Here is an 8,799-nt window from a genome sequence, read left to right as displayed (position 1 = left end):
GATTTTTTTTACATAATTAAGATTATACTTTGTCAGCAGTTAGATATCCTGATTTTTTTTACTCAGATGTTGCCACGTCATTAAAAATTTTCCCTAAACCTAATCTTTAGTGCTTACTCTTTAATTCCCTGTGTGCATAGGTATAGCATAATAGATTTATCCAGTCTCCAACCATTGGCTACTGAAGTATCTTCTTTGTTTGTTTGCTATTATAAGTGACCCTGAGAGGGGTTCCTGGGTGTCTCAGTCGGTTGTAGGCGTCCAACTTCGGCTCAGGTCATGATCTCATGGTTCATGAGTTTGAGCCCCCTGTCAGTGTCTGTGCTGACAGCTGGGAGCATGGAGCCTGCTTTGGATTGTGTGTCTGTCTCTCTCTCTGCCGCTCACGCTGTCTCTGTCTCTCTCTCTCTCTCAAAAATAAGTGAACATTAAAAAAAAATCTAAAAGAATAAAAAATAAAAATAAATGACGCTGAGAAAAACCACCTCTGTAGAGATTTTTATAGACCCTCCTGCAGCTCTGAGTTCTGGCATTTCAGATTAGTTCCCAAGGGAGAGTCCCAGACGTGGAATTGCTCATCAAGGTGATCAACACTCCCCTGTCTTCTTGACAACTCTCACCCCAGACTTGTCAGAAAAACGCCTGTCGCTACTCCCACAAACAATGTAGGAAATCCAGAGTCTTTTCCTTCGTTCACCACACGTTCAGATTTCTGAGCGTTCTGGTACCTGGCACTGAGCAACCAAGATGCGTGTGCTATGCCTCCGTGTTCCCTGGGGAAAGGTGAGGACCTCCAAACAGGGGTTCTAGGTACCCAACCACCTTCAGATGCCTTCTGAGACTGCTCTGCCCTGGCAGGCTGGCCTGTGCCGTTGAGGCGGCAAGTTCTTGATGGCCACGGGCAGAGTGGCTCGGGAGAGAGCTAGCCTGGGCTTCAGTCTCCTCAGGGAGATGGTAGCACAGAACCAGCCTGGGAGCAAAGAAGTGACTAGTGGGGTAGGGGGGCAGAGTCTCTATCCTAGGTGTGGTCTAGGCTGGGCCTGGACAACTCTGCAGACTCCTGAGTGACTGCTCAGCCGACCCCATGCGGACAGATAGCTGCATTTATGGTCGCTTTACCGGGGCTTACTGCAGGCTAGCCCCAAAGGCCCTAGTAAGGTTCCAGTAAAGCTAGGTTCCTCTATTGTTGCCACTTTACTGGCAAGGCAACTGAGTTCCACAGCCATTTGGTACCTTGCTCGAGGCATACAGCTGTGTGTAGTAGAGCTGGGATTTGTAGTCGGGCATCTCGAACCCTAGGCTATTCCTATTTCTTGCTTCTCCTTCCTCACAGGGGCTATGCTGGCATCCCAGGGCTGGGGAGGAGAAAGGAAAGAGCTGTAGACCAGTGACGGATGGTCTGTGGGGAGGGGTTTGGCTCCCCTCTCTGCTCAGCCTCGCTAAATCCTAAGCCAGAGACCCCTGGCCACTGGGATTGAGGAGTGCTTCATGCCCCCAAGGGGACCTGGCTGGGGCAGAGACGGGGGCAACCAGAGAGTGGGTGGCTGGAGACTGCACTGCACACAAAGAGCCTGATTGTGTTACAGACTCTGCTCTTTGGGAAAGTAAGTATCACGAAGTCGTCTTGTTTTGGACAATCTGGTGTCCCAGAAATCCGAGCCAAAGAAAACATGGACAGAGGAACAGGAGCCAGCAATGCCGAAGCCCACAGGTGAAGCCGGCCCTTCCGGGGTCGAGGACGGGAGCTCCCATGGGTTCCCAAGCTGGTGCCAATGTCTGGAGCAACCTCCTTGCTCATGGCTCCCTGGGGGCCAGGCCCTGGACTGGGGAAATTCTTCCACAGACAGATGGGAAGAAGAGATCAGGGGAGATCAGAGCCCCCTGCGGACCGTCAGGCTTGGGAGCCTGGATGCAGAGGCGCCTCACCACATCCAGGAAGCCCTGGGAGCCTCGGAGATCCACAAATTCTGTGGGCTCTGTGCCCGAGCCTGAGGAACATGCATTGAGATGAGCCAGGTTGGGGGCTGGCCAGGCCTCTGGTGTCAGAGCACCCTACAAGGCAAGGGAAGGCAGCTCAGTGGGAACCCAGGCAGGGAGGGGTGATCTTTTTTTTCCGGAACAGGATTCCCTGTGGGGCACAGAGCAGAAGTCTGTGGGCTGCAGAGTCTGGGACGTGCCTGTTGGACTGGGCTGGGGTCAAGAGGGCTGCCCACTGGCCTAGCCTCGTCAGCCAAAGCCAACACAGGAAATGCCAAGCAGACCTCAATGTCCGGGCACCTAATTTGCTCTGGCTGGCAGGGAGCGCCGCCTCCCCAGCTCGGGCCGCGCGGGCAGCACCGGCGGCGGGGAGGGAGCGGTGGCCTCGGGTGCTCAGGGGATGCGCTGTCCCCGCGCCGTCCTCGCCGGCCCTCGGCGGCGGCCGCGGGGCAAGAGGAGCCGGGCAAACACTCAGGAGGCCAGCCAGCAGCGCGAGGAGCCAGGCGTTACCCTGGACGGCGGCCACCGGCTTGTTGCTGGGATCCAGTTTCCCGCTCCTGCTCCTCCGAGAGGAGAGCTGCAAGGGGTCAGCCCCTCCGCCAAGCCCCAGGAAGGAGCCTGGTGGGCAGACGGTTGTTAACGCCGCCGCCGCCGCCCGGGTGATTAGCTGCTGTAATGGGCCCGCGGAGGAGCCGGGGAGGGAACAGCGTGTGCGGCAGCCGCTCGCCCTGATCCGATTAGTTGGTGAATTGACACTCAATCCTCCTTAGTGATTTCCTTTCTGCGCCCCCGCCGGCCAGGGCCAGAACCGTGGGGGTGGCGTGGGTGGTGGGCAGAGAGGAGACTCCGGCCTTCTCCAGACACCAGCTGGGGGTGGGGGGGGGCGGAGGGTCTGCACTCCGGATGGATGCCGCCTGCGCGCCGCTAAGAACCACTCATCAGCCTCTCAGTGACTGATGGGCCAGCCTCGGGTGAAGGGATGGGCTCTGCTCTTGCCAGTAGGGACCCTCTCTCCCATATGCCCAGTGGCTCCGGTGCAGTGGAGCCTGGGAGGTGCAGTCTGTTCTCTGGGGCCCAGCATGGGGCCTGGCACAGAGCAGGTTCGCCAAGGAGATTGGCAGCGTGAGTGGATCAGTCTTCCCCAGTTGGCCTGACTGCCTTGTGGGAGAATCTCTGTGATTCCTTCCAAGGCCTGGGTGGCCCTTGTGGGAGCATTTCTCCAGACAGTCTTGGGAATGGCGAGCTCTCCAAAGGCCATCCGGTCCATTCCCCTGCCTCTAAGCCTTCTCCGAGGGGCAGCTGTGCTACACTTCGGCCAAGTTCCCCTTTTCGGCAATTAGTGTGTGTGCATGCACGTGGGTGTGCACATGCATGCGTGTGCCCGGGTGTAAAGAACCAATGTCTGCCCAGAAGGAACACTAGATGTTTTCTTCCTTTGCCCATCCTCTGTGTTCTCTCAGCTTCCAGTGTTCCCTCCCTTGGAGGTCCCAGGCAGGGGGGAGGAAGGCTAGGTGTCTGGTGTGGAGGCTTCTGGGTCACAACATTTTCAGAGCTGGTCTTATTTATACTTCAGGCTGAGCCACAGGCTGGACTGGCCTCCCACCTGCCTGTCCCCTCAGCTGTCTTCCTAGAGGGTCCCTAAGCCCTGTGACTATGAGCCGGTTCTGGTTGCTCAGGGTCTGGGCTGCGGAAAGGGGTGCCTCCCTCCCTGCACTGGTGAACATGCTGGAATGGTAGCCGGTGGCAGCAGGGGAATATAGGATGGTAGTCCTGGAGGGAGAACACAGGCCTGTCTGGTCAGCATCAGCAGGCAGGGGCAGTGGCCAGCACCCACCAGTGGTGTTAGGCAAGAAATGCCCCTTGAGGCCAGGGGAGGAATGTGTCGCAGGCACTTTAGGGGCTGAAATGCCATCTTTCCTTCCCTCTTGATAGGTTTGGTTTGAAAACTCCTCCACTACCTGCTAACCAGCCCTGTCCAGCCCAGGCCTCTAGGGCCCCAGAGCCACAGAAGACCCCGAGGGATCCTGGGAGACACTGGAGGAGGGGTGCCACTGCATCCAAGCAGAGCCTGTGCCCACTCCTAGCCCACTGCTTCCTTCTCATTCCCAGGCTCTCTCTCCCACCCCAACCCTCACTTAGGGGTTTTCCAGCCTCTCTGCTCCATCATATCCCCCCGCTGCAGGGAAGAGGCTGGAAGCTATGACAGAATGAGAACAAGGCCTGGCTCTGCAGTCTGGGACAGCCATTAAACCTTTCTGAACCTCAGTGTTCTCATCTTTAAAATGGGAGTGAGGAATACCCACGTTCTACTTACTGCCTTGGAAGGATATCAATGATGCATTGTTGAGTGAAAACAGCAGGATGTGGTGCAGAATGCCGTGAAGATGGTCTGGAAGGAGATCCAATAAATTGTTGACAGAAGGTACCCCTGGAGTATGAGAGTCGCCAGGGAGAGGGCAGATAATGGGTGGGGTGGGGGGAGAATTTTCACTTTTACTTAATATACTGTGATACCGCTTGAATCTTATTTCAGCAAGTGTGGGCCTCTTTTGTAATTAAAAAAAAAAAACAAAGTAAGGGTTCTGTCTTAAAGGGCTATTGCCAGTTTTCAATGTGAATTTGTTGAGTGAGTGAATGAATGAATGAATGAATGAGTGTACATCTAGCTCAGGACATGCTTCTCTTTTCCCCTCTGAGCCGAGACTCAGGCTCTCCCTCCCCGCTTAGCCACGTTCTTACCCTGAAGGAGTTAAAACAGCAGCACTTCCAAAGCAGTGTAGAGGGGATCCAGAAGCCCCATGAGGCCTGGGTGGGATGTGCGGAGGGGAGGGAGGCAGCAACCCTTGCTCCTCCTCAGTCCCCAGCCCCCACAGGCCACTAGGGCCAGCCCACTCTGCTCGGCTCAGGACCTGCTTCCAATTACCCATGAAATCTGAGCTGGAAGAGACCTATTAAAGTCCCATTTAGTTTGATCCCTCTAGGGGCCAGGGATCTTTTCCGGCGACATTCCCCTCCTTGTCCGACTGGGACTCCAAGCCCTTTGGATGTTATCTCCTCCTGGGTCAGTATGTTGACAACTCCAGCTGTGACCCAGGCCACCCTGGAGCCTGAGCTGATCTAGGCCTGTTGTGGTTGAGGGGCCCCCAAACCCAGCTCTCTTCCTACCTTAGGGCCCTGTGAGATAGCAGGGCAGCACAGCAGGACCGGCCTACCTGCAGCCAGAGCCTGGGCCAGCCTGCACCCCTCTTTCCAGGCCGTTCTGCAGGTGGCCCTATGGCTCCTGGGCCTACCTGTTCAGCCCACAGGAAGCCCTTACTAGTAGGGCCATCTTTCACATGTTCCCAGTTGTGCCTGGTACAAGGTCCCATGTTTCATAACACGGGTTACATAAGAAACAATAAATAACGGTGATTAATGATCTCCTCCCCTCATCCCTGGGCTCGCCTTGGCCAGACCTCCCAGGGAAGGCACAGGAGCTCCAGGAGGAGGAGGAGGAGGGGAGCCCAGGGTGTGTCGGGGGGAGTCATTCACCCTCCCTGCCCCATTCTCCCTAAGCACCTCTACATGTCCTCTTCCATGACCACTCCCTGGAGAGCCAGACCAGGAAAAGCAAGGCTGGGACCCCAAAGCCCCTGAAGAAGGGGGGCCTCCAGCCCTGAGGCAGCGGCCCCAGAGCTCCTCTGACCTCAGCCAGGGAACACTGTCACATCCAGTTGGCCTTGGCTCCCTGAGGACCACCCGGTGAGGGATCGTGCCCACCGAGGCCTGCTGTCTCCCTGCACCCACCTCAGCACCCCTCCCAGTTTGAGCCTCTAATTGCCTTTCCACTGGGTGGGAGGCCCAGGGCTGCACTCCAAAGACTGGGCGGGACTGGGCTGGGCCTTTGGGGGTGGTCTGCTGGGAGAATTCTGGAGCAGCAGGGAGGGAGTGAGGAAGCCACTTTGGGGCCAGGGCTGGGGCAGCCACTTGGAGGTGAGAGGAGAGCAGCAGGAAATGAGGGATAAGAAGGTTCCGGAGGAGGGAAGGATCTTGGGAGCAGTGCAAGGAAGTACGCCTGACTAATTTCTCTCCCCAGATGCCCCTCTGGGCCCCCTCAGAGCTACAGAGGACAGAGCCACGACAGTGGGGAGGGGCACTTCTAAAGGTCATCCAGGCCAGTCTCTCACCTCTGACCCCCTCCACCAGCCCTGTGGGTGGATGTGGATCCTGTTGTGGGATCCATCTGTTTGAGGACACAGATTTTGTGGTCTTTGTCAGTGAAAGACACTCCTTCTTTGGGTCTAGCCTAAGCTTCCTCGCTGCACTTTAAGCCTTTATATCCTTGTTCGGTCTAAAGTGAGTTCACATTAACCTGTTGCTTTGTTTTTTCAAAGTTTAGTCCCCTGAGGAAGGAGGACCATAGACCTGGCATTCTGTGGGTACTCTGGCCTTGTCACCATCCCCTCTGCCAGGGCCCAGCGTAGGCAGCCCCTCACAGGCCTAGGGTGTAGGGTCTTGTTGCCTGGGGACCAGAACAGAACGATTATCTCTTGCTGGACACCTCCTGAGCCCTCCTAGTTCCGGTTACCAGCTCAGTGGGGGACAGGGGATACTGAGGCCTGGGGGCCAGGGGCCAGGTCACCACGGAGCCAGACCCCCGACACTCATAGCTGCTCACTGCCACAGCCTAGTGACCTTATAGGAATTCTGCATTTATCTCCGTCAAAAGTTAGGATGTCACATACAGCCCCTCCTCATGCCCCTGGAGGTTGGGAGGTGCATGGAAGGGAGACTGACCGGCCTTGGCCTTCCCCAGTAACCTGGGCTGGGCAGAAGAAAGTGTAGCAGGACACGTACACCCAGTGCACAGACAGATTTGCCTGCATGTGCAAGCACACACCTTCAACATACACAACCCCCCCGTATAGGTTCACGTGTGCTCACGTGCTTTGGCACACGGGGCCCATGTGCATTCACAAGTTCACTCAGACATGACGCACCTGCTCCCACACATGGAGAGGCACATTCGTTCCCACACATTTCTTAGCACACACACAGCTCCCTGTGCATATGCTTGCTGATATCTTCCCATGAACATACATGTATTCATCCACACACAATGACGTACTCATTTGCACTAACACAGACATTAATGGGAGGTTGTCAGCCGCTGCTTGGTTCAAATTATAGAACATATGATGCAGGTTGTTCAAAAGCCATTGGCTCTGGAGATCGGGGAGGGGCAGAAGACGAACCCTGGGCTCCCCTTATGCCCTTTCAAGAGCCACCAGCCTCCCAGGGCCATGAGACGCAAGGGTGGGTAGAATTTCAGTATGTGAGTGGTGGTGTGTGTTCTAAAGAAAGGAGATGGCCTGAGCAGGGGAAGTGGAGAGGGGCGGGTTCAGACCAAGTTTGGGGAAGGCTAGGGAACCACTTGACTAGAGTAGAGGGTTCTCTGGCACAGGCTAGGGGATTGATGAAGCCCAAAAGGGCAAAAGGCCTTTTCACAGTGGGGAGCCATGGAAAATGTTTGAGCAGGACACCATCAAGACCAGAAGCTTTTTTTTTTTTTTTTTTTTTTTTCCTTTGGGAAGTGTCATTCACTCAGTGCTCTGTGCCTCATTAGCAGGAGACACAGGAAACAGTGATTCTGCCTGGAACAGATGGGGAGGAGCACGAGCTTCACATCTGACATGGGCCTCAAAGGATGGATAGGAATTGTTTAGACAAGGAGGGACAGAAAGAAGGACCAAAGCTGAACCTGGCAGCTAGGGGAAGGAGGACTGAGTTACTACTCACGTGTGCCCTGTCGAGCCGAACAAAGGTTGTCTCAAGGAGCTGAACACAGTGTCTATGCCAGAATCAGGAGCACAGGCAGCTATGACCAGGTCCACCAGGACGATCAAAAAGAGGCAAGCAAACAGTGCCAGATGCTTCCTGGGACGGGCTGACCTGACCCTGGCAAGCAGGGGACCTGGTCTGAAGAAGTGAGGGCCGTTAGGGTGAGGAGAAAGAAGGAAGTTTCAGAGTCAGCTGGCTGGCCTTCCAGAGGGACCCATGCAGGGCTCAGAGGCACCCAGATAAAGAAGGGGTGGAGGTATGGAGACCACCTGGCCCTAATCCCTGTCACATCCCCTCACTGGGAAACCTAACTAAAGACTGCCTGTCCAGCCTCCACCCACCCACGACCCCACCATCCTGCTGAGATTTGTCACTGAAGGACCCAGCATTCCAGATTCCAGCCCCGCCACGGTCCCATTGCCAACCTCCATCTCTTCGGAGCGGGAAACACCACATCCCAGCTGTCTGTCCCAAATCCACCTGGAGGCCAGCCAGCTTGGCTGAAGCCCAACTTAGGCCAGACCCTGGAGACGCTGCCGGGAAGAGGCCAGGACTAGAAGGAAGCGGCTGAGCCAAAGTCGGACCCCTTTCTGGGCCCTACCCTGTAGGATTCCCCCCGGCACACCCATGGGCTTGCCTATTGCCACATACTGAGTGACTGGTCGCCTGGACTGCAGACTCTAGGCCTTTCTGTGCAGTTCCGAAGAGATACAGGTTGCCATGACAGCCAGTGGTTGGATTCCACCCTGATTGCCAAAGGCCTGGAGCCCTGGCTTTGGGCCCCACTCGGGATAGAAGTGAATCTGTTGAGAACCCAGAATCCTATCGTGCAGACTTGAAAGCTTGTCAACAGGCTTGCGCAGAGACCCTCACTCTGAAAACAACTTCCTCCTTCTTCCCCCACCCTCCCATCCTCAGCAGCCCAAGGCTACCAACAGCAGCAGCGGCTCTCAGTGCGGGGTTGGGGGGGGGGGGCACCATCACCACTGCAGAAGAAGAAAG

General features: G+C 56.0%; 2 long non-coding RNA genes across 2 annotated transcripts; one reads left to right on the top strand and one right to left on the bottom strand.

Moving 5' to 3' along the window:
- Positions 1-2,378: 2,378 nt before the first annotated feature.
- LOC122239663 lies at positions 2,379-4,504 on the top strand. The gene is made up of 2 exons (XR_006218990.1): positions 2,379-2,721; positions 3,910-4,504. It is a non-coding gene; the product is annotated as an uncharacterized LOC122239663 (long non-coding RNA).
- Positions 4,332-8,456, bottom strand: LOC122239664. Its single transcript, XR_006218991.1, has 3 exons — positions 8,223-8,456; positions 7,756-7,935; positions 4,332-4,405 (listed from the first exon to the last, which is right to left on the bottom strand). It is a non-coding gene; the product is annotated as an uncharacterized LOC122239664 (long non-coding RNA).
- Positions 8,457-8,799: the final 343 nt, after the last annotated feature.

The sequence above is a fragment of the Panthera tigris genome, chromosome B3 (genome assembly GCF_018350195.1).
Source record: "Panthera tigris isolate Pti1 chromosome B3, P.tigris_Pti1_mat1.1, whole genome shotgun sequence".
In the NCBI taxonomy this organism is placed as follows: Eukaryota; Metazoa; Chordata; class Mammalia; order Carnivora; family Felidae; genus Panthera; species Panthera tigris.
The sequence above is the reverse complement of the archived record's forward strand: the minus strand, read 5'-3'. Positions and strand labels throughout refer to the sequence as shown.